The sequence below is a fragment of the Thalassophryne amazonica genome, chromosome 19 (genome assembly GCF_902500255.1).
Source record: "Thalassophryne amazonica chromosome 19, fThaAma1.1, whole genome shotgun sequence".
Classification (NCBI taxonomy): Eukaryota; Metazoa; Chordata; class Actinopteri; order Batrachoidiformes; family Batrachoididae; genus Thalassophryne; species Thalassophryne amazonica.
This window is the reverse complement of record NC_047121.1, coordinates 25,824,816-25,851,686: the sequence shown is the minus strand read 5'-3', so window position 1 is coordinate 25,851,686 and position 26,871 is coordinate 25,824,816.

The following is a 26,871-nucleotide window of genomic DNA, read 5'->3' as shown; positions in this document are numbered from 1 at the left end:
CCGAGGCCAAGTGCTCCCCGAGGAAGAGCCTATTACAACAGTAAGAGTGGATTAATTAGAGCGGGTCTCGGCAGAGCCGGGCTGAGAGGCTGCCTCGGTCAAAGGGGAGGCATTAATCGCCGCTCTTCACACAGGTAACAGGCTCGGCCCCGGGGCCCCAGCGGCACAGCCAATTAATAGGGCCGCAGGTACAAGCCCACCCCGCTACTTTATCGCTGTTTGCCCTCAAGACATTTTATGAAGAGAGCGTGTGGATGGCAGAGTTTTTATTTCACATTTATTAAGGCTGGGGTTTAAAGCTACACTCGGTGAGATTTTTACAGTATGTAAAGAAAGTCCAGCTGTATTTTTTTTTTCCTTCACAATGCTGACACACACACACACACACATTCAACGTTTCTACTTTGTAACATAAATGCTATTTCTTTTCTTTCACTTTGTCTCTGTGGGTAAATCAATGTCCATCCTGTAGGACTCTTATTTTATTTTATTTTATTTTTTTCTTTGCTGACCAGAATGTGATGGAAGGAGGGGGTTTAATTCTCCTTTTGAAAACACTTTCTTTTTTGTGTTATTGATCTTTTGTTCGATTGCACGCTTGTAAAGGAAATAAAAAATCCATCAAAAGAAAGAAATTAAAAGGAAAAAACCCAGGCTGCAAACAGTGACAAAGAGAAATAAAGTTATCGATATTAGACTGTTTGCTGGACTTGTACCTTCAACAGAAACAATTACAGCTCAGAGAGGACTGACGCCACGCAGGCAGAGTTAGGGGTAATAGTGATCTAGAAAAACTCACTTACCTTTAAGTTGTTTTGAAAAAGTTTTTTATTTTATTTTTTTATACACACATTTTCCCCTGGATATCCAGGTGAAAAATAGTCATGCTTTTAAAATGTTACTGTTGTCAAAATGCGTAGGATTTGTAGGTGAGTGCCTCCTTTCAAATCAAATCAAATCAATTTTATTTATATAGCGCCAAATCACAACAAACAGTTGCCCCAAGGCGTCTTATATTGTAAGGCAAGGCCATACAATAATTACGGAAAAACCCCAACGGTCAAAACGACCCCCTGTGAGCAAGCACTTGGCAACAGTGGGAAGGAAAAACTCCCTTTTATCAGGAAGAAACCTCCAGCAGAACCAGGCTCAGGGAGGGGCAGTCTTCTGATGGGACTGGTTGGGGCTGAGGGAGAGAACCAGGAAAAAGACATGCTGTGGAAGAGAGCAGAGATCAATCACTAATGATTAAATGCAGAGTGGTGCATACAGAGCAAAAAAGAGAAAGAAACACTCAGTGCATCATGGGAACCCCCCAGCAGTCTAAGTCTATAGCAGCATAACTAAGGGATGGTTCAGGGTCACCTGATCCAGCCCTAACTATAAGCTTTAGCAAAAAGGAAAGTTTTAAGCCTAATCTTAAAAGTAGAGAAGGTGTCTGTCTCCCTGATCCGAATTGGGAGCTGGTTCCAGAGGAGAGGAGACTGAAAGCTGAAGGCTCTGCCTCCCATTCTACTCTTATAAACCCTAGGAACTACAAGTAAGCCTGCAGTCTGAGAGCGAAGCGCTCTATTGGGGTGATATGGTACTATGAGGTCCCTAAGATAAGATGGGACCTGATTATTCAAAACCTTATAAGTAAGAAGAAAAATTTTAAATTCTATTCTAGAATTAACAGGAAGCCAATGAAGAGAGGCCAATATGGGTGAGATATGCTCTCTCCTTCTAGTCCCTGCCAGCACTCTAGCTGCAGCATTTTGAATTAACTGAAGGCTTTTCAGGGAACTTTTAGGACAACCTGATAATAATGAATTACAATAGTCCAGCCTAGTGGAAATAAATGCGTGAATTAGTTTTTCAGCATCACTCTGAGACAAGACCTTTCTAATTTTAGAGATATTGCACAAATGTAAAAAAGCAGTCCTACATATTTGTTTAATATGCGCATTGAATGACATATCCTGATCAAAAATGACTCCAAGATTTCTCACAGTATTACTAGAGGTCAGGGTAATGCCATCCAGAGTAAGGATCTGGTTAGACACCATGTTTCTAAGATTTGTGGGGCCAAGTACAATAACTTCAGTTTTATCTGAGTTTAAAAGCAGGAAATTAGAGGTCATCCATGTCTTTATGTCTGTAAGACAATCCTGCAGTTTAGCTAATTGGTGTGTGTCCTCTGGCTTCATGGATAGATAAAGCTGGGTATCATCTGCGTAACAATGAAAATTTAAGCAATGCCGTCTAATAATACTGCCTAAGGGAAACATGTATAAAGTGAATAAAATTGGTTCTAGCACAGAACCTTGCGGAACTCCATAATTAACCTTAGTATGTGAAGAAGATTTCCCATTTACATGAACAAATTGCAATCTATTAGATAAATATGATTCAAACCACCGCAGCGCAGTGCCTTTAATACCTATGGCATGCTCTAATCTCTGTAATAAAATTTTATGGTCAACAGTATCAAAAGCAGCACTGAGGTCTAACAGAACAAGCACAGAGATGAGTCCACTGTCTGAGGCCATAAGAAGATCATTTGTAACCTTCACTAATGCTGTTTCTGTACTATGATGAATTCTAAAACCTGACTGAAACTCTTCAAATAGACCATTCCTCTGCAGATGATCAGTTAGGTGTTTTACAACTACCCTTTCAAGAATTTTTGAGAGAAAAGGAAGGTTGGCGATTGGCCTATAATTAGCTAAGATAGCTGGGTCAAGTGATGGCTTTTTAAGTAATGGTTTAATTACTGCCACCTTAAAAGCCTGTGGTACATAGCCAACTAATAAAGATAGCTTGATCATATTTAAGATCGAAGCATTAATTAATGGTAGGGCTTCCTTGAGCAGCCTGGTAGGAATGGGGTCTAATAGACATGTTGATGGTTTGGAGGAAGTAACTAATGAAAATAACTCAGACAGAACAATCGGAGAGAAAGAGTCTAACCAAATACCGGCATCACTGAAAGCAGCCAAAGATAACGATACGTCTTTGGGATGGCTATGAGTAATTTTTTCTCTAATAGTTAAAATTTTATTAGCAAAGAAAGTCATGAAGTCATTACTAGTTAAAGTTAAAGGAATACTCGGCTCAATAGAGCTCTGACTCTTTGTCAGCCTGGCTACAGTGCTGAAAAGAAACCTGGGGTTGTTCTTATTTTCTTCAATTAGTGATGAGTAGTAAGATGTCCTAGCTTTACGGAGGGCTTTTTTTATAGAGCAACAGACTCTTTTTCCAGGCTAAGTGAAGATCTTCTAAATTACTGAGACGCCATTTCCTCTCCAACTTACGGGTTATCTGCTTTAAGCTGCGAGTTTGTGAGTTATACCACGGAGTCAAGCACTTCTGATTTAAAGCTCTCTTTTTCAGAGGAGCTACAGCATCCAAAGTTGTCTTCAATGAGGATGTAAAACTATTGATGAGATACTCTATCTCACTTACAGAGTTTAGGTAGCTACTCTGCACTGTGTTGGTATATGGCATTAGAGAACATAAAGAAGGAATCATATCTGTAAACCTAGTTACAGCGCTTTCTGAAAGACTTCTAGTGTAATGAAACTTATTCCCCACTGCTGGGTAGTCCATCAGAGTAAATGTAAATGTTATTAAGAAATGATCAGACAGAAGGGAGTTTTCAGGGAATACTGTTAAGTCTTCAATTTCCATACCATAAGTCAGAACAAGATCTAAGATATGATTAAAGTGGTGGGTGGACTCATTTACATTTTGTGCAAAGCCAATTGAGTCTAATAATAGATTAAATGCAGTGTTGAGGCTGTCATTCTCAGCATCTGTGTGGATGTTAAAATCTCCCACTATAATTATCTTATCTGAGCTAAGCACTAAGTCAGACAAAAGGTCTGAAAATTCACAGAGGAACTCACAGTAACGACCAGGCGGACTATAGATAATAACAAATAAAACTGGTTTTTGGGACTTCCAATTTGGATGGACAAGACTAAGAGTCAAGCTTTCAAATGAATTAAAGCTCTGTCTGGGTTTTTGATTAATTAATAAGCTGGAATGGAAGATTGCTGCTAATCCTCCGCCTCGGCCCGTGCTACGAGCATTCTGGCAGTTAGTGTGACTCGGGGGTGTTGACTCATTTAAACTAACATATTCATCCTGCTGTAACCAGGTTTCTGTAAGGCAGAATAAATCAATATGTTGATCAGTTATTATATCATTTACTAACAGGGACTTAGAAGAGCGAGACCTAATGTTTAATAGACCACATTTAACTGTTTTAGTCTGTGGTGCAGTTGAAGGTGCTATATTATTTTTTCTTTTTTAATTTTTATGCTTAAATAGATTTTTACTGGTTATTGGTGGTCTGGGAGCAGGCACCGTCTCTACGGGGATGGGGTAATGAGGGTATGGCAGGGGGAGAGAAGCTGCAGAGAGGTGTGTAAGACTACAACTCTGCTTCCTGGTCCCAACCCTGGATAGTCACGGTTTGGAGGATTTAAGAAAATTGGCCAGATTTCTAGAAATGAGAGCTGCTCCATCCAAAGTAGGATGGATGCCGTCTCTCCTAACAAGACCAGGTTTTCCCCAGAAGCTTTGCCAATTATCTATGAAGCCCACCTCATTTTTTGGACACCACTCAGACAGCCAGCAATTCAAGGAGAACATGCGGCTAAACATGTCACTCCCGGTCTGATTGGGGAGGGGCCCAGAGAAAACTACAGAGTCTGACACTGTTTTTGCAAAGTTACACACCGATTCAATGTTAATTTTAGTGACCTCCGATTGGCGTAACCAGGTGTCATTACTGCCGACGTGAATTACAATCTTACCAAATTTATGCTTAGCCTTAGCCAGCAGTTTCAAATTTCCTTCAATGTCGCCTGCTCTGGCCCCCAGAAGACAATTGACTATGGTTGCTGGTGTCGCTAACTTCACATTTCTCAAAACAGAGTCGCCAATAACCAGAGTTTGTTCCTCGGCGGGTGTGTCGCCGAGTGGGGAAAACCGGTTAGAAATGTGAACGGGTTGGCGGTGTACACGGGGCTTCTGTTTAGGGCAATGCTTCCTCCTCACAGTCACCCAGTCGGCCTGCTTTCCCGGCTGCTCGGGATCTGCTGCAAGGGAACTAATGGCGGCTAAGCTACCTTGGTCCGCACCGACTACAGGGGCCTGGCTAGCTGTAGAATTTTCCACAGTGCGGAGCTGAGTCTCCAATTCGCCCAGCCTGGCCTGTAATTAGCTCTTTTATTAAGGTGCATATTTCATCAGAATTTAGCTAAATATTTAGCTTGTTGTTTGTAAATATTATGCTAAATGTGTAAATACTTAGCATTAACTAATCTGCAAAAGCTTTAGGTATGACAGAAATTTGATAATGTAGTGTTTTGCATTTTTTTTTCTCCCTAAGTTTTGGTATTCTTCTGTGAGTCAAAAGAAAATCTAAACTGAAAAGTTACTAGCATTCCAATGCCTATGAAATCAAATGTAATTATTTGTCTCTATTGAATAAACCCGTTAATTATGAAGTTAAACTTCATTTTAAATTTCATTGTTATTATGATTATACTCCATGGGAATCCAAGAGGGGGGGATGAGGTCCCCAGCCGGACAAATTCAAGAGTAATGAACAACAGCAATGGACAAATGTTGACGAGTAGAGAGTGCTTATGTGGAAAGATCTGCAAGAATGAGAAGTGCTTAAAGATCCATCAAACAAAGATGAAATGTAAGGAGCTTCTGCAAGTACCACAATGCACACATTTAGCAGCTGGTGAGACAGAGGAGGAGCTGGACCAGGAAGCACCCCACAGGAAGCACCCCACAGAGCCTAGAGCCTCCAAGTGGTGAGAACAGTCCCTCCAAACAGGCAGTCTGAGAAGAGAAGGATCAGATGGCCCCAAGCCTCTAAAACAGCAGAGTGGCAGACATTTGACGAGGATGCAGACAAGGTGCTGGTAGTATGGCTGCTGAGAGGTTTGGTGTTAAGGAGGAAAGGGTAGCCAAGCAGCATTACACCAAGAACCAGAGGGCAGTCAAAATCCACAACATCAGGAAAGAACTGAAAGCCCTGAAGAAACAGCACAAGGCAGCCAGTGAAGAGGAGCGTGCACCACTGGCAGAGTTCCGTCTCATTCTCAGGAAAAGGCTCCTAATCCTGCACAGAGCAGAACAACACAGGAGGCGGTGGAGGGAGAGGGCTAGGAAGCGGGCTGCTTTCATCAACAACCCATTCGGCTTCATGAAGGGGCTCCTTGGACAGAAACACAGTGTATGCCTGATCTGTTCAAAGGAGGAAGTCGACAAATACCTCCATGACACATTCAGCGACCCCAACCGAGACCAAGAGCTAGGACAGTGCAAGGCTGTAATAACAAAACCAGAGCCTGCTGAGGCCTTTGATCTGAGGGAGACCACTCCTGAAAGATGTTCAGGAGGTGGTGCAGAAAGCAAGGTCCAGGTCAGCACCAGGACCAAGCGGAACACACTACAAGGTCTATAAGCACTGTCCCAAGTTGCTACACTGGCTCTGGAAGATCTTGAAGTTCATCTGGAGGAGGTGGAAGCCAGCGCAGGAGTGGTAGTTTGCAGAGGGTGTGTGGATCCCAAAATAGGAGGGCTCCAAGAACATCAGCCAGTTCAGAATAATCTCGCTCCTCAGTGTCAAAGGGAAGATTTTCTTCAGTATTGTAGCTAAGCGACTCACTGATTTCTTCCTCAAGAACAGATACATAGACACCTCCATGAAGAAAGGTGGCATCCCCGGGGTACCAGGGTGCGTAGAGCACACTGGCGTGGTTACTCAGCTCCTCAGACAGGCAAGGGAGAACAAGGGTGATCTGGTGGTGCTGGGGCTAGATCTGGCCAATGCCTACAGCTGAATGCCCCACAAGCTGGTCCTTGAAACCTTGGAGAGGCACCATGTTCCAGCTGCAGTAAGAGCCCTCATCCTGAATTATGATGGTGACTTCAGCCTGAGGGTCTCAGCAGGATCAGCAACATCTGAGTGGCACAGATTGGAGATGGGAATCATCACAGGCTGTACCATCTCAGTGATCCTGTTCACTCTGGCGATGAACATGATGGTGAAATCTGCAGAACCAGAGTGCAGAGGTCCCAAGTCTAAGCCTGAGATCCGCCAACCGCCAATCCGTGCCTTTATGGATGACCTGACAGTGACCACTGAGTCAGTGCCTGGAGGCAGATGGATCTTAATGGGGCTGGAGAGGCTAATGGGATGGACCAGGATGTCTTCAAGCCTGCGAAATCAAGATCCTTTGTCTTGAAAAAGGTCAGAGTGGCAGACAAGTTCCGCTTCTCTATTGCAGGAACACCGATCCCTACCATCTCTGAGAAGCCGATAAAGACCTTGAGAAAGTTGTTCGATAGCAGCCTCAGGGATACAGCCTCCATCAAGAACACCTGCGAGGAGTTACATGGATGGCTGAAGGTTGTGGACAAGACTGGCCTTCCAAGAAAATTTGGATTTATCAGCACAGGATTCTCCCAAGGATACTGTGGCCTCTGTTCCTCTATGAGGAACAGAGTCCACAGTATCCGAGGAGTTTGAGCAACATGTCGAGGAGCTTGAGCAACATCGCCCTCTATTGAGACACCTGCAAACTGAGGAGTTTAAGGTCTTGTGTGTAAGGGAGGTGCTGCAATTCCTCGAGTCAGTAGACCCAAAAGTATCCAGGGCAGGAGTAGCAGTCAAGACTGGCAGGAAATGGAGAGTGGAGTTGGCAGTGGAGCAGGCAGAGCCTCGACTATGCTACAGAATCCTGGTAGGAACAGTGGCCCGAGGCAGGGCCGGAAAAGGAACCATCACAACCCCCATTTTGACAAGTGTCTGGGACAGGAGCGGAGGCAACTAGTCCAGAATGAGCTGAGAGCAGTGATGGAGGAGGAGAGATCCAGCAGAGCAGTGGGAATGAGACAGCAAGGAGCCTGCACGAGATGGGAGCAAGTTGCAGAGAGGAAGATCTCATGGACTGACCTCGGGCGGGCAGAGCCACACCGCATCAAGTTCTTGGTCCAGGCTGTCTATGATGTACTTCCCAATCCATACAACCTGTACTGCTGGGGTTTGGTTGATACAGCAGTATGCTGCCTTTGCCAGAGAAAGGGGACCCTCGAGCAAATACTGAGTTGCTGCCCAAAAGCACTGGGGGAAGGCAGACACTGATGGAGTCATGATCAGGTGCTCAAGACCATTGCAGACAGCATCTGTAGTGGCATTGCCAGCTGTTAGAGGTCAAAGCCCATGAAGAAAGCCATCAACTTCATAAGAGCTGGGGAGAAGCCAAGAACAACATCGAGAGCAACATCAGGGCTTCTCAACACTGCACAGGATTGGGAGCTGTCAGTGGACCTGTGCAGCCAACTCAAGTTCCCCCAGCATGTTGCTAAGACCACTGTCAGACATGACATCGTTCTGGTGTCACAGGCAATGAAGAATGTTGTCATGCTGGAGCTCACTGTACCGTGGGAATAATGAATGGGGGAGGCCTTTGAGCGGAAGAGGAAGAAGTACGACAGCCTAGTCAGCGACTGCCACAGACAAGGATGGAAGGCTAGGTGCTTGCCTGTGAAGGTAGAGTGCAGAGGCTTTGCCGGACAGTCTCTGTGCAGGGCCTACACGTCACTCGGCATCACAGGAGAGAGAAGGAGGAGGGCCATCCATAGCAACATAGAGGCAGCAGAGAAACCCTCAAGGTGCCTCTGGATAAAGAGGGCAGATCCATGGTCGAGTGTTGCTAGGGCACAAGTTGAGGCCTAATCAACCTCAGCTGGGTCACCTCAGAGAGGGTGTCTGATGTTCGAAAATCCTGAAACACCCAATGACCTCAGGTACATCACTGATGATGTGCCCGAGCTACACATCAGAAGATGTTTCATTACAACTGTCATGACAACAAAAAGAGAGTTGCCAGCTGCTGGAACATTATTATACGAATTGGATAACACACACACTCTCATTTCATATTACATGGAGAAAATTGGCAAGGGTGGGGATTGAACTGGGATCCTCCCTCACAGAAATCAAGTGCACTAACCCCTGCCACCACCTCTACATTAAGTACATATATCTTGTAATTTGTTAGTGTACACTGCAGGCACACAAAAAAGAAGGTCAGATTTAAGATACTTCAGCTACACAATAAAACTACCAGTTTTAAACTAACACTAACAGTGTTAAATTAACACTGCCAGTGTACATATGGTCCTTCTCTGGTCAGAGTGAGACCATATGTTCACTGTCAGTGTTAATTAAACATTGGTGATTTCAATGTTTAGTAGCATGAACACAGCTCAAATTCTAAACCAGAGATGCCCAAGTTCAGTCCTCAAGATCTCCCTTTCTGACACTCTTATGGGCCTTTCACACTGAATACTTCAGGCCAATCCGTCAACGCATCCGATGCATGACGTCAGACGCGTCGCTTCGGAAGCGGCAAGGGGGCGGAGATTGCCAAGTCACACTCTGGCTGTTTCCACAACCTGAGAAAAAGGTCAGCGATCGCCATCTTGAATTTTGGTCACCTGAACCACAAAAAAGCTTTAAAAAAACAGCAGTAGAACGATTCTCCCATCACCCTGCTGGGAGAAGCTTTTTTCGGCTACTTTTCGGAGTGACGTTGACCAAGGGAGGACTGACGACTTGGTGGGATATCGATCGAACCACGACAGTGGGCCGACCCGCATGGAGAAGCCGGCCTTCAGGCATCATCACTAGGCAGAGCTAGGCAGGCAGCCGGGGTGATGGAGCAAACCCACTCAGTCCGAAATCTCCCACTTTTTGGATATATGCGAAGTCCCAGTTTGCCCAACGGAGTTTAGTTCTGCAGCTTTATCGAGGTGAGAATAATATAAAACTAAAACGTGACATTTACTGAATTGCTGTGAAGGATTAATGATCGACTAACAGAGTAGCCTTTTAGCACAGTTGATCTGAGTGAATGCTTTAATTTGTAAATGGTTCAGTATTTTTATTTTTATCAAATAAAGCTACAGCTTTTTTCAGACACGACAAAAGCTCAACTTTAAAAACTTATTTTCTTAGGTGTTTTTTTCCATCGTTTTTTTTTTCCTTTTTTTTTCCTTTTTATGTATAAACTGTTTAGTGTTTCTTTATATTTAAATAAATATTTTTATTTGTCCCAATCAGGGATATTTGCTGTGCAGACAACTAAACTTGCACTGATGAGCTGAACACCACAAAGTCCAGTCGAAAGAAAACATCTCTGCTTTTCAAAATAGGACAAAAGTGTCTTCAGCAACACCACCAGAGTTCAAAGCTGCAGAAGAGACCTTCATCTGGTCCCGAGAATCCAGCGTAACATCACCTGCTTCTAAATAAAAGGCTCTTTCAACAGCAACTATTTTATTATTTTTAAAAAAAAGCTGTTTCATTTTATATTTTAACAATAAATTAACAGATCATTAAAAATTTCCACGAATCAAAGTCCAAAGACATTTGTACAGGTAGAAGCTCTCCACTTATTGCGCTCAAATTCATATTTTAGAAATGACTCTGTCCTGATAACAACATTAAAGGCAATTACATATTTTGGCAAAATTACAAGTTGAAATGACCATTAAAAAAAATTCATCATGAGGTTTATGTCACAGAAATCCTACTTTACAATCACACCGCAGTCATTGTTAAATTACACTATGTAACAAATTTTTATTTTTGTTTTGTTCCTGGGTACACAGTGTGTTTTCCTAACCAGTTATGCCTTAAATAAATAGAAAATAGCTGTTATTCCACAGAAACTTTGCTTCTATGATCAGGACAATGATATTTTGAAATTTGTCTGTTTTCAAGAATATTCTCGATTTGCCTTCACTACTACTGAGTAGTCTTCTAGAATATTCTTTAACTGCTAGAACTGTCCAGAATTGTCTAGAAGTTTCCAGAATTATCTAGAAATTTCAAGAAACTTTTAGAACTTTCTAGAATGTAAAAAAAAAATAATAAAATGTTGAATGTAGTCATTTTTCCATAGACTTTAGACATAAGCAGTTGAAATATAACACTTAGAAGCCATGAACAAAAATTGTGTTACATAGTGTTATTTCCTGTTGCATTTTTAATAAACATTTGTATTTCTTTACAGTGTCTGTTTTTCTGGTTGAAATGAGATATAAATAATCTACCAGAGTTTTAAAAATGTACAAATTTCCATGTTATTTTGTCTAAAAATAAATGTCTGAGGTTCCTTATGTTAAACAAGAAATGATCTAATCTGAAATAACAGGTGGTTTTAATTTACAGATGAAAGTTTTCTAAAGAACCATTTATTGATTTATTTAGCTATTTTAATTACAAGTGTTCTAAACTTTTTTTTAACAGTAATCAGAAATTCTGATGTAACAAACACCAAAAAAAAAAACATTTTGAAGGATTTTTCTTCAGAAAACTACTCCATAAATGAGCAGTCCTGTGACACATATGTTTTGTACAGATCAGTGGTTTCTGCCCAGTCCGTTTTGTAGAGATCAGTGGTTTCTACACCGATCCATTTTGTAGAGATCAGTGGTTTCTGCCACTAGTCTGCCATGTTTTGGCCCAACGCATTGTTCCTATTGGACAACGCAAAGGTACGTCACAGCTCAGAGCATCGAAAGTTGGATTGGATTGAACTTTGACTGCGTCAGCCTGCTGACAAGCGGCAATGCGCACTCCCGTCAGAAGCGTCGGTTTAGCTCGGCTTTTGACGTGACGCTTCTGACGCATCTAAAAAGCAACGCGTCTCATTGAAAATAATGATTTTTAGGTTGATTTTTGACGTATTCAGTTTGAAAGGCCCATTAGTTGTCTCCCTGTTCCAACACACCTGAATCCAATGAAAGACTTGTTAGCAGGCTTTTAATGAGCCTTTTCAATGGATTCAGGTGTGTTGGAACAGGGAGAAAACTAAGAGTGTCAGGAAGGTAGATTTCGAGGACCAAACTTGGGCACCCTTGTTCTAAACCCTCCTTACAAATTGACAGACTGTCCTTTCTGCAGTTTTTGTTTCCACAAGTGGGCAGTTCTCTCCGGTGAGATTCAAACCCGTTCTTACACGCTGTCTGTCTGATTCAAAATGCGTTTTTATTTCATAAACTGCATGCCTACACATGGGGAGGAGAGCGTATGTCCTCAGCACACAGTGATATGATAACCATTTTGCGGCAGAGATGTTTTTCTTGTGCCACTGCCGCCCCTCATGTGTCATGAAAAAAAATGCCGCCTCGGGCTGATATCCAGTTCACCTGTACCAAAAACCACTACTGAATAAGATGAGACGAAATATGCATAAATATTCTTTTCGCCAGTTTTAAAGCTGTGTACACACATAGTTCCACTTAAACTTTTCACTAATTGTAGATTTCTTTCATCTCCTATATATTTCCATTAATGGAAGCAGACACACCTTCAAATGACCATTTGTTTACAAAAGCTCTGTGTTTGTCAAGATGGTTGTGTTCCGTCACATGGCAGAGAACATGGAAATAATAATAACAATAATAATAATTATAATAATAAAGCACACACAAGCGCACATTACACTACATGTGATGTTGAGACAGTTCTCTGAGAGATGGAGAAAAGGACATTTAAAAAGATGAATAAAAAATAAATAGTGGGCTTGGTTCTGGAATCACAAACAAAAAATGATATGGAATTGCACATTGACCCCAAGACCATGGGACAGTCATTGGGGAGACAACTGTCTGTCAAACATTTAAGAGATCTGGTGAATAGGGGTGGAGCCTTGTTCAACTGTCTCACTTCAGTAAGCTGCTGCTCCTATAATTGAGCTGTTGCACTTTCTGACATTTTGTGTGCATGACCAGTTCCTTGTTCACCTGTTGAGAATGTGCAAGGTCTAAATGCTAATGATGCTTTAAGGCAATGATTGATGAGACTCTTCTTACTCATTTCATATTATGGCCAAAACACATGCATGAATTATGAACAGACTGAATGCCAGAAGGTGTGCTACAGTAAGGCAAGGTTAAAAAATAACACAGTTACATTAATGCATCAAAGTGGAACACAAATTAATTGAAAACAAAAATTAAAAATTAACCAAAATTAAACCCAAACAGAGGGCAGCACGGTAGCTTAGTGGTTAGCACTGTTGCCTCACAGCAAGAAGGTGGTGGGTTCAATTCCCGTGGCCTTTCTTTGTGGAGTTTGCATGTTCTCCCCGTGTGTGCGTGGGTTTCCTCCCACATCCATAGACATGCGGGTTAGGTGGATTGGGGTCTTTAAATTGTCCATAGGTGTGTGTGGGTGTGTCTGTGCTTGTTTGTCTGTTTATGGCCCTGCGACAGACTAGCGTCCTGTCCTGGGTGTACCCCGCCTCGCGCTCTATGACTGCTGGGATAGGCTCCAGCTCCCCGCGACACTTAATTGGATTAAGCGGTAGAAGATGAATGAATGAAACACAAACAGAAAAATTCAATACTTCAGTTTACTTCTTCACTGCTTCACCTCAGGGAGATGTACCATAAAAAAAGTCTGCATTTTCTCCCATAACAGCCATAACTGTAACTCCTTAAAGGCCTATTCACACATAGTGTGAATTTGGTCGAAGTGCGCACGAAGTGTGCATGAAGCAGGAATCATATGCAAACTGTGTAATTTCGTAGCTGCTTCCAACATCTTGTACACCTGTTGCTGCAACTATTTGCACACACCAGCGGCTGACAGACAGAGAGAGCACTGTGCGAGCCCATCGAACACTCTCACGGCAGGTGTCGGCCAAACTCCATATGACACACACTAACATCTATCACCGCTTGTTTGGCACTTAGAAAAGGTGTGGCCATTCGCACTCTTGGCGTGACAACAGTCTGCAGACAATCATTGTCGTACTGGCTTTGAAATTTGTCTAAGTGCCCCACGAGTGTGGCTTTGGTGTGTGTTCTAAAAACTGACAGGAGGTGTGGCCACCCACTGAACACTGAAGCAGCTGTGGAGATCTCAACAGTACTGTGTTTGGACGGACATGGACTAACAACTGACAATGTCTGAATTATCCCCCCCCCCCCCCACACACACACACACACACACAAATACAAACATAATATGGATATCAGAACAAGGCAGTGGATTTGTTGCATTTCATTTAACAATGATACAAAGCAAAATGTGTGTAAACCATGTGAAAATGGGCCATAAACAATGTTTTGAGTCTTGGTCGCCTTTACACATACACAAAGGGATTCTGGAGAACATTTTCTAAGACTACTGATATAAAATTGACAATGAGTCATCAAAAGCACTGGAGCATTCCTCCTATAAATCCAAATGAACAAGATGAGTTGACTGTTCCTGAGATTTAGCAAAGGAAAGCCATCATCAGAGGGCATCCAAAGTGGAGATGGTCGTGCTTCAAATGCACTTGTATTGCTTTGCACATTAGACGGTGCACTATGGATTGTCAAGCTTTATTCATGACTCCTTGATTCCTCAGTGTTGGTGGACAAATTTTAGTGATGGACCTCGCAGTCTTAAATGGACATTTTTTTTAACCATAAATGGTCATCTAGTGCAGGTCTTTATGTAAACGTGGTGTCACATACACCAGGACCCAGGTCTAGAATGTTTTTTGTTTGTTTGTTTGTTTGTTTTTTGTGACTCCAAACATTTTAAATGTTCTTTGGACTAATGAAGTATTCTTTTCTACAAAGTGTTGAGAAATTATGGTGCATGTGTTGTGTGGGCCGCTGAAGAGGAGGTACTGCTGGCCCACCACCACCAGAGGGCGACCTGTCTGGAGTGCGGGCTCCAGGCACCAGAGGGCGCTGCCGCCTCACAGGAGCAGCCGGGGTGACAGCTGTCACTTATCGCCTACGACAGCTGTCACCAATCATCTGATCAGCAGTGGTATATCAGCAGGACGACATCTCCACCTCTTTGCCGAGATATCGCTCTACCTAGGAGGTACCGTACTCAGCCGACTGTGTTATCTTTTTTGACATTAACACTTTGTTACTTTTGTGCGTTAAATAGCAGACATTCTTCCGACGAGAGGTGGAGGTGGTTTTCCCGCCATACGGGTTGCTGGGTGCAAACACACCCACATTTAACTGTTTTTGTTCCTCGCCAGCAGTACCAGATCCGACACGCGGAGGCAGTGGCCACCTGGGAGTTCGGGACTTGGCGGCTCCAGTATTCCCGGGGTTCGGTGGCGGAGGAAATCGTGTGGTTCCGGTTCTGCTTTGGACAGACGTCTCTTATCTTCGAGCCTGCCCACGTGACACATTTTGTGAATTGACTTCTTTGTTTATTGTTGTAATCTGTTGTGTTTGTTGTGCTTATTCACAACAGTAAAGTGTTGTTATTTGACTTCCTCCATTGTCCGTTCATTTGCACCCCCTGTTGTGGGTCCGTGTTCCTACACTTTCACAACAGGATATCTCGGCCAACGTCATGGACCCCGAGGGGCGTCAACCGGCTGTTGAATGGCCAATGGAAGAGCAGGGCGCACAGGCGTCTGCAGGAGGAATGATCGGTGAGTTGCAGCGAATCCTCACCGCTTTTACGGCTCGGTTGGATCTAATGACCGAGCAGAAAGTCCTCCTTAACCGCAGGGTGGAGGCTCTCGCCACGCAGGTGGAAGCGCGCCCTCAGGGCACTGCTGCGGCTCCCCCTCCTGTCGATCCTGTGCGCAACAGTGACGTTCCACAGGTCGTTCAACGACCCCTCCCACCTTCCCCTGAAGCATACATAAGCCCTCCAGAACCGTACAGGGGGTTGTGTGGAGACGTGCGCGGACTTTCTTATGCAGTGTTCGCTCGTCTTCGCACAACGTCCCGTCATGTACGCGACTGATGCTAGTAAGATAGCTTATGTGATTAATCTGCTTTGCGGTGAGGCACGCGCTTGGGCTACAGCGCTTTGGGAGCAAAATTCACGGCTCCTTCTGACATATGATGGGTTTGTGAGGGAGTTCAGAACAGTGTTCGATCACTCAAATAGAGGAGAGACCGCTTCAGCCGTGCTGCTGTTAATGAGACAGGGGCGCCGGAGCGCAGCTGCTTATGCAGTCGACTTCCGCATCACGGCTGCGAGGTCCGGCTGGAATAGCACTGCCCTCCGTGCCGCCTTCGTAAACGGACTGTCGTTGGTCCTGAAGGAGCACCTGGTGGCCAAGGACGAACCGCGGGATTTAGATGGGCTTATTGATCTCATTATACGATTAGACAATCGGTTAGAAGAACGCCGTCGGGAACGAGACGAAGGGCGTGGCCGGGCACGCGCCGTCCCTCTCCCTTCCGGTTCCGACAGAGTTCCGCCCTCCCCACGCTCCACGGCCTCTACGCTCTGTGTGGTTACAGCTCCCCCTGCTGATGAAGCTATGGACACGAGCAGGGCCACATTTAGGCCACCAGATAGACAGAGGAGGCTGGTCCGCGGAGCGTGCTTTGTTTGTGGCTCAATAGAGCATCAAGTGAGGAACTGCCCCGAGCGGTTAAACACCAACGCCCGCCCCTAGAAACTGGGTTAGGGGTGGGCCAAAACATTCACGTGGGACATACCCATATTGCCACACAACTCCCAGTTACAATCCTTTATGAGGATTTAACCCTGAAGGCCCCAGCACTGGTGGACACGGGCTCTGAAGGGAATCTGCTAGACAGCAGATGGGCCAGGGAGGCAGGGCTCCCTCTGGTGGCGCTTACCTCGCCTGTGCAGGTGCGGGCACTAGATGGCTCCCTACTCCCTCTAATCACACATAAGACACCACCAGTAACTCTGGTGGTGTCAGGAAACCACCGGGAGGAGATCGAGTTTTTTGTGACTCCTGCCACCTCCCGTGTGATTCTCGGGTTCCCTTGGATGTTAAAACACAATCCCCGGATCAATTGGCCGTCCGGGGTAGTGGTTCAGTGGAGCGAGACCTGCCATCAGGTATGTTTAGGTTCCTCGGTTCCTCCCGGTTCCCAGGCTAAGGAGGAGGTCAGAGTCCCGCCCAATCTTGGGACGGTGCCGGTGGAGTACCATGACCTTGTGGATGTGTTCAGTAAGGATCTGGCGCTCACCCTTCCCCCCCACCGTCCATACGATTGTGCCATTGATTTGGTTCCAGACGTTGAGTTCCCGTCCAGCAGGCTGTACAACCCCTCACGACCTGAGCGCGAATCAATGGAGACCTACATCCGGGACTCTTTAGCCGCCGGGTTGATCCGGAATTCCACCTCCCCGATGGGTGCAGGTTTCTTTTTTGTGGGTAAAAAAGACGGCGGACTTCGTCCATGCATTGATTATAGGGGGCTGAACGAAATCACGGTTCGTAATCGATACCCGTTGCCCTTGTTGGATTCAGTGTTCACGCCCCTGCATGGAGCCCAGATATTCACTAAGCTAGATCTTAGAAATGCGTATCACCTGGTACGGATCCGGAAGGGAGACGAGTGGAAGACGGCATTTAACACCCCCTTAGGTCACTTTGAGTACCTGGTCATGCCGTTCGGCCTCACAAACGCCCCCGCGACGTTCCAAGCATTAGTTAATGATGTCTTGCGGGATTTCCTGCACCGATTCGTCTTCGTATATCTAGACGATATACTCATCTTTTCTCCGGATCCTGAGACTCATGTCCGGCATGTACGTTAGGTCCTGCAGCGGTTGTTGGAGAACCGGCTGTTTGTGAAGGGCGAGAAGTGTGAGTTTCACCACACCTCTTTGTCCTTCCTGGGGTTTATCATCTCCCCCAACTCCGTCGCTCCTGATCCGGCCAAGGTTGCGGCGGTGAGAGACTGGCCCCAACCCACCAGCCGTAGGAAGCTGCAACAGTTCCTCAGCTTTGCAAATTTCTACAGGAGGTTCATTAAGGGCTACAGTCAGGTAGTTAGCCCCCTGACAGCCCTGACCTCTCCAAAAGTTCCCTTCACCTGGTCGGATCGGTGCGATGCCGCGTTCAAGGAGTTGAAACGGCGCTTCTCGTCTGCACCTGTTCTGGTGCAGCCCGATCCTAGTCGCCAGTTTGTGGTTGAAGTGGACGCCTCGGACTCAGGGATAGGAGCCGTGCTATCCCAGAGCGGAAAGGCCGATAAGGTCCTTCACCCGTGTGCCTATTTTTCCCGCAGGTTGACCCCGGCCGAACGGAACTATGACGTCGGCAATCGAGAACTCCTTGCGGTGAAAGAGGCTCTTGAAGAGTGGAGACATCTGTTGGAGGGAACGTCCGTGCCATTCACGGTTTTCACTGACCACCGGAACCTGGAGTATATCAGGACCGCCAAGCGGCTGAACCCCAGGCAAGCCCGCTGGTCACTGTTCTTTGGTCGTTTTGACTTCCGGATCACCTACTGTCCCGGGACCAAAAACCAGAGATCGGATGCCTTGTCCCGGGTGCATGAAGACGAAATCAAAACGGAGTTGTCGGATCCACCGGAACCTATCATCCCGGAGTCCGCTATCGTGGCCACCCTCACCTGGGACGTAGAGAAAACTGTCCGGGAAGCCCTGGCACGGTGCCCGGATCCCGGAACTGGGCCGAAGAACAAACTTTACGTCCCACCAGAGGCCAGGGCTGCAGTCCTGGACTTCTGTCACGGCTCCAAGTTCTCCTGTCATCCAGGGGTGCGTAGGACCGTGGCAGTTGTCCGGCAGCGCTTCTGGTGGGCATCCCTGGAGGCCGACGTCCGGGATTATATCCAGGCCTGCACCACCTGCGCCAGGGGCAAGGCTGACCACCGCAGGGCATCGGGACTGCTCCAGCCGCTGCCTGTGCCTCATCGCCCCTGGTCCCACATCAGCCTGGATTTTGTCACGGGCCTCCCGCCGTCCCAGGGCAACACCACCATCCTCACGATAGTGGACCGATTCTCCAAGGCGGCCCACTTCGTGGCCCTCCTGAAGCTCCCGACTGCCCAGGAGACAGCGGACCTCCTGGTCCACCACGTCGTCCGGCTGCATGGGATTCCAACAGACATCGTCTCCGATCGCGGTCCCCAGTTCTCCTCGCAAGTCTGGAGGAGCTTCTGCCGGGAACTGGGGGCCACGGTGAGTCTCTCGTCCGGGTATCATCCTCAGACCAACGGGCAAGCAGAACGGGTCAATCAGGAGGTGGAACAGGCCCTGCGCTGCGTGACGGCCGCGCACCCGACGGCCTGGAGTACTCATTTGGCCTGGATCGAGTATGCCCATAACAGCCAGGTGTCTTCAGCCACCGGCCTCTCCCCTTTTGAGGTGTGTCTGGGGTATCAGCCCCCATTGTTTCCGGTGGTTGAGAGAGAGGTCGGTGTGCCCTCGGTCCAGGCCCACCTGCAGAAGTGCCGTCGGGTGTGGCGCGCCGCCCGTTCTGCTTTGCTAAAGGCCCGGACGAGGGCAAAAGCCCATGCAGACCATCGGCGGACCCCGGCCCCTGCGTATCGGCCAGGGCAGGAGGGGTGGTTGTCCACAAAGGACATTCCCCTGAAAGTGGACTCCCCCAAACTACAGGACCGTTACATCGGTCCCTTCAGAATCCTTAAGGTCATCAGTCCAGCCGCAGTGAGGCTTCAGCTTCCGGCCTCACTGCGGATCCATCCTGTTTTCCATGTGTCCCGGATAAAGCCGCATCACACCTCACCCCTCTGTGCTCCGGGTCCAGCGCCGCCTCCTGCCCGGATCATCGATGGCGAGCCGGCTTGGACTGTGCGCCGGCTCTTGGATGTCTGTAGGATGGGCCGGGGCTTCCAGTATTTGGTGGACTGGGAGGGGTACGGACCCGAAGAACGCTCCTGGGTGAAGAGGAGCTTCATCCTGGACCCAGCCCTCCTGGCCGATTTCTACCGCTGCCACCCGGACAAGCCTGGTCGGGCGCCAGGAGGCGCCCGTTGAGGGGGGGGGTCCTGTTGTGTGGGCCACTGAAGAGGAGGTACTGCTGGCCCACCACCACCAGAGGGCGCCCTGTCTGGAGTGCGGGCTCCAGGCACCAGAGGGCACTGCCGCCTCACAGGAGCAGCCGGGGTGACAGCTGTCACTTATCGCCTACGACAGCTGTCACCAATCATCTGATCAGCAGTGGTATATCAGCAGGACGACATCTCCACCTCTTTGCCGAGATATCGCTCTACCTAGGAGGTACCGTACTCAGCCGACTGTGTTATCTTTTTTGACATTAACACTTTGTTACTTTTGTGCGTTAAATAGCAGACATTCTTCCGACGAGAGGTGGAGGTGGTTTTCCCGCCATACGGGTTGCTGGGTGCAAACGCACCCACATTTAACTGTTTTTGTTCCTCGCCAGCAGTACCAGATCTGACATGCGGAGGCAGTGGCCACCTGGGAGTTCGGGACTTGGCGACTCCAGTATTCCCGGGGTTCGGTGGCGGAGGAAATCGTGTGGTTCCGGTTCTGCTTTGGACAGACGTCTCTTATCTTCGAGCCTGCCCACGTGACACATTTTGTGAATTGACTTCTTTGTCTATTGTTGTAATCTGTTGTGTTTGTTGTGCTTATTCACAACAGTAAAGTGTTGTTATTTGACTTCCTCCATTGTCCGTTCATTTGCGCCCCCTGTTGTGGATCCGTGTTCCTACACTTTCACAACAGCATGTTTTGTTTAGAACAAAATTAAGTTGGATTGTAATTAAATGGCAAGAACTTTGTAAATGTTTGTGCAAGAGTGGGCGGAGCTGCATGAGGTGAACAGACAAATATACAAAGGAAAAATAGTGTGTTTATCTCATGTGTCACTAGTTTCTTACAAACTATTGTGGTCATCCAGAAAGAATTACATCCATTTGTCAGCACGCAGACGTGTGCAGTGCCACTGTTTGACTGCCAAATTTCCACTCACTCCTCCATCTCCTCTTCTGTGTTTGCCTCCTTCTCGTTCCCTCAAGACTTTCAGTGAAGTCTGGCAGGGCCTCATGCTGAGCTGCGAGTCGACAGACAGGCAGGTGGACAGACAGGCGGACAGACAGGTTGTAACAGATGCACCACAGGTTAGGTTAGTTTGATGTCTGCATGCCAGTAATCATTTAAGAGGAGCATAGGAGGAGAAAAAAGGACCATATGAGTGTGAAGGTGGCTGATAGAGGAGTAAGGGGGTTGTGTGATGAGGAGTGTTTCCATATGGTGATGAAATGCCTGAAAACCTGGATGAGAGCCAGCAGAGTTTTGGCTGAGAGGTGCAGCCATTTCAAATAGTAATGGTGACAGCATGCATGAGGCCTGGTAGGCTGGACCTGTGCAGCCCGGACTGCTGGTCCAGCACCATCAAACCCAATGTGACTTACAGGGTGCCATTCTACTATGATCGCCCATGATCCAAAAATGTGAAAAAGTGGGATGAAACGGGTTAATCTGGTTAGCCTCCGAACAGATTGGCTTATAAAGTGCAGGCCTGGCTAATTCTGCTTCAATTTTTTACCCCAATGGAGCACAATCAAAGAAGTTAAACAGTACATTTTGCAGAGTAAAAATTACTCTGCTAGGACAACATTTAGTCCCAGTCCAAAAAGAGTGAAATATACTCAATCACAGTGCTAAATCACCTCTATCACAGTGTAAAATCAACTCTTATTGGAGTAGAGACAGTTGATTTAACAAGACAGTACAGCTGATTTCACTCTATAATAGAGTGTATTTTACTCTATTTAGACTGGGACCACATGTTATCCCAGCAGAGTATATTTTACTCTGCAAATTTTAGTGTGTACGAATACTCTGTTTAAAGAAGTTTGAACATGGTTGGAACCATTGAGACTGTAAATACCTGCAAGTTACCACATACCACACTGAAAATCCCAATGAAATTTTAACACTTCAAAGCAGTTTGATTTCAAATCTGGTGATGATGATGCCCATAATCACGACATATGCCAAGTTTGTTCAAGATTGGCAGAGATGTCTCAATAAAGTTACTGTGATGCTTCAAAACATGCCCGAATTTAATATTCAGGATTAAATGGGAAGGAACGGTGATCTGTGGAAAAGCCCTTTGTTTCAACTGATGTGGTTTTACAACCCCAATTCCAATGAAGTTGGGACTTGTGTAAAATGTAAATAAAACAGAATACGATTTACAAATCGTCTTCAACCTATATTCAATTGAATACACCACAAAGACAAGATATTTGATGTTCAAACTGATAAATTTTATTGTTTTTGTGCAAATATTTGCTCATTTTGAAAAGGATGCCTGCAGCACGTTTCAAAAAAGCTGGGACAGTGGTATGTTTACTACTGTGTTACATCACCTTTCCTTCTAACAACACTCAATATGCGTTTGGAAACTGAGGGCACTAATTGCTGAAGCATTGTAGGTGGAATTCTTTCCCATTCTTGCTTGATGTTCGACCTCAGTTGTTCAACAGTCCGGGGTCTCTGTTGTCATATTTTGTGCTTCATAATGTGCCACACATTTTCAGTGGGCAACAGGCCTTGACTCCAGGAAGGCCAGTATAGTACCCGCACTCTTTTACTATGAAGCCACACTGTTGGAATATGTGCAGAATGTAGCTTGGCATTGTTTTGCTGAAACAAGCAGGGACGTCCTTGAAAAAGATGTTGCTTGGATGGCAGCATGTGTTGCTCCAAAACCTGGATGTACCTTTCAGCATTGATGGTGCCATCACAGATGTGCAAGTTGCCCATGTCATGGGCAACTAACACACCCCCATACCATCACAGATGCTGGCTTTTGAACTTTGCACTGGTAACAATATGGATGGTCATTTTCCTCTTTTGTCCGGAGGACACGATGTCCACGATTTCCAAAAACAATTTGAAATGTGGACTCATCAACCACAGCACCCTTTTCCACTTTGTGTCTGTCCATTTCAAATGAGCTCGGGCCCAGAGAAGGTGGTGGCGTTTCTGGATGTTGTTGATGTATGGCTTTTGCTTTGCATGGCAGAGTTTTAACTTGCACTTGTAGATGTAGTAACGAACTGTGTTAACTGACAGTGGTTTTCTGAAGTGTTCCTGAACCCACGCGGTAAGATCTTTAAAACAATGATGTTCGTTGTTAATGCAGTGCCGCCTGAGGGATTAAAGGTCACGGGCCTTCATTGTTGGTTTTTAGCCTTGCCATTTATGTGTAGAAAGTTCTTCAGGTTCTCTGAATCTTCTGATTATATTGTGGACTGTAGATAATGGAATCCCTAAATTCCTTGCAATTGAACATTAAGAATCATTGTTCTTAGCAGTTCTCTTGTTGGACTATTTTTTCATGTAGTTGTTCACACAGTGGTGATCCTCACCCCATCTTTGCTTGTGAATGGCTGAGCCTTTTGGGGATGTTCCCTTTATACCCAATCATGACACTCACCTGTTTCCAGCTTCCCCAGTCTTTTGTTGCCCCGTCCCAACTTTCTTGAAACATGTTGCAGGCATCCATTTTAAAATGAGCAAATATTTGCACAAAAATAATAAAGTTTATCAGTTTGAACATTAAATATCTTGTCTTTGTGGTGTATTCAATTGAATATAGGTTTAAGAGGATTTGCAAATCATTGCATTCTGCTTTTATTTACAGTTTACACAATGCCCCACCTTCACTGGAATTGGGGTTGTAAGATTGTTTATTGATTGGAGCAGGCAATCGGCTTCAGTATATTCAGTGAAGTGAGCCTATACCAGCATAGGTGTTAATTGATCTATGCTGTAGTGCAGTGAATCCCAAGCTTGAGAAGGGCCACTGTGGAACCTGAGGTTTTGTGGCCAACCAAAAACCTTTCATCATAACTGTGATTGCACAAGATGAATTATGTCAGTGTATAAAATATGCTAAACTACTATAGATCAGCTAAATAAAGACTGACACACAATTTAGATCCAATGGCTTCGGATCTCATTACTTCTCACTAGTTTTAAAATAATTAAATCTTTCAGGAAATGTTTAACATTAATACAAATTCATTCATTTACTTATTTTAATTTACATCCACAAATCACAAACAGTTGGGACAGTATGGAAAATGCCCCCCCCCCCAAAAAAAAAAAACCCAAAAGAGAAACCCTGCACTGATCCTTACATTTGTTTGGACTTCTATTTCACTGAATACAGACCAAAACAAGCAAAGATATATAATTTGTGTTCTGGTCAACTGCAATTAATTTGGTAATATACATCCAATTCTGCATGTGAGGTACATATACATGTTATATAGTGAAAAAGTAAAAGTTGTGAGAGACTTCAGGTCATGTTGTTTTTGTTCCACTTGGGGTTTGATAGGTGCAGACCAAATATGAAGTCAATCAAATAAGATTTAGAGGTCCCCAGAGTGACACATTTTCCTCTCCCTCATTGGCAAGGCAACGTCACCCTAGCGGAAGAAGACTTTGATGCCATTATTTTTCTTTTACAGGTACATGGGATGGCTTCTAATCGCACAAAGTGATGGCTGATTGGCACCCAGAGGAGAACATTACTGGAATTACTGGATTACTACATTGCTTGTTTGGGGAAAATTATTGATTTGTGGGGGACCCCTAAACAATGTCCGATTACAATAAAATTTAGCACAGATCTTTTATTTTATACATGAAACAATAACAACATGTGGCCCAAAAGATTTTGTAACATTTGACATTTTGAACAGGTCTAGTATGAGGGCTGCAATACACTCAAAAAATAGGTGGGATGTTAAACCATTTACCACTTTGTCATGTTGCCACATGTTCTTGTATCAGTTTTCTGGCATTGAAGACACCAAGCAATGAAATTCTTCATTTTATTTTATCCCATACTTTGTGCAAAAACATCTTAGGGCCCCTTCACACATAACATAATTGAGGCAGAATGGTGGACGAAGGAGGAATTGCATGCCACTCGTGAAAAATCAGAGCCACCTCAAATGCCTCGTGCACCTGTCGCGATAACCATTCGTGTACACCAGCGGCCGAAAGACAGCGAGTGCCCTGCGGGGCCCATTCGACCCCCGTTTTGCCAGGTGTCAGCCAAATTCCAGGTGCCACAAATGAACATCCAATGTCCAAGTCACACGGCACTTAACGAAGGGTGACGAAGCAGTGACGAAAAAAGAAATCTGGACTTTCGTTGACTTTCATTGGCATTGTTTAACCTTTGCCAGCTTCGTTCCTGCAGTGGTCACTTTGTCAGGATTTTTAAACTGTCGAAAATTTTGAACGAACACCACTGAAACCTCAATTAGTCCATATTTTGTTTCATTGTCATTTTTGACAGTTTGTTATCGTTTGCTTAGTTTTTGTAATGTTAGCCTTTTGTTCACACTTCGTTCACCTCAGTTGAATGAACATAATGACAGCGGAATGAATAATTAATGAATAAATAACTACGCCTCGACAAACTAAAAATTTTTCATACAGTAAATATAGTGTTAAGAACGTTTCATCAACTATTTACGGACGTTTCAAATGTTTTGCCATTTGTGTGGGCATGGCCTCGTCTGACACGAACAGTTGCCCATGACCAGACATAGACAGTGATGGGTGGTGATGATCCCCAGCATGGAGAAGAGCCAGCGTGCCTTGTGGAAGAGTACGAGATGGCTGTTCTTCAGGCCGAAATATACGAGGATGAACATCACTCGCTAGATACTTAGAAAAGGCGGGGCTATTCACCCTCTCAGCATGAGAGCAGAGTGCAGATGACAAAATTTGACCTGTCTGTGAAAATTGTCTAAGTGCCCCATGAGTGTGGCATTGCCAAGCAACACACATGGGTGTGACTGTGCCAAACCTCCCCACACACACACACATGTGGTGTGCCAGTGTGTCAGCTCCCCCTCATCATATGTGGCGTGCATGTGTATCGTGCCCCCCCCGCTCCCCCAGCACAAGTGGCTTGCATGTGTATCGCGCTCCCCTGCACCCCCACAATATATGTGGCATGTGGGGGGAGCAGACTTGCATGACATGCTGATATTTATGTACAGACAAGATCACATAGGGACCGGCCAGCCATGTCTGAGTGCACACAGCACAGCAAGGCGCCTCTCAGCTAATCGCCGGCCAGCCACTTGCTGATGGCTGGAAATGACAGCTCAGTGCACACAATGTGTTAAATTAAGAACACAGAGATCACAGCCAGGACAAATATATAAATAATCACTACAATAACTACATACATGATTACATAACAAATAACTAAAATAAATAATAACAGACCACAGAAACAGAGAGTGACACTTTGTTCTGTGGACTCAACAGCAGCAGCACGAAGTGCACATGGAGCAGGAATTGTATGCAAAGCATGTAACTTCGTAGCTGCCTCGAATGCCTTGTACACCACAAGTGTGCGCTGTGCAAGCCCTTCAAACCCTCTAGCGGCAAGTGGTGGCCAAATTCCAGCTGACACACATGAACACCTAGCTTGTGTGGCACTTAGAAAATGTGTGGCCATTCGCACTATCATCAAGAAAACAGTCAGCAGACAATAATTGTCGAGCTGGATGTGAAATGTGTCTAAGTGCCCCATAAGTGGTTTTGCAAAACAGCAACACATATGTGAGGTGCCATAGTGTCAGCTTCCCCCACACACACGTGCCATGCGTGTGAATCGCTTGTGTGTTGCTCTCTCCCCCCAATCCATAAACATGTGGTGCTAGGGGGGGAGCATTTGCCTGATATATGGATGTACAGATGGTGTGTGCGCTGAACTGACAGGGTGTGTGTTAAATACGTCCATCTCTTTGTTGATTTCAGGCATTTTCCCGTGCCATTTACAGGCTAGGGATGGTAGTGCAGTGGTAAAGTTTTGGGCTAGTAATCAGTAAAGTCCATTTATGAATCCCATGGGTGACATGTATGTTTTTTGTTGTTGTTGTTTTCCACAACAGCGGTATGATGTGGTTCCACACGTACCAGCTGGTTTTTATTTTTTATTTATTCCACAGGAGCGGCATGATGTGGTTCCACACGTAGCAGCTGGTTTTTATTTTTTATTTATTCCACAGCAGCAGCGCAATGTGGCT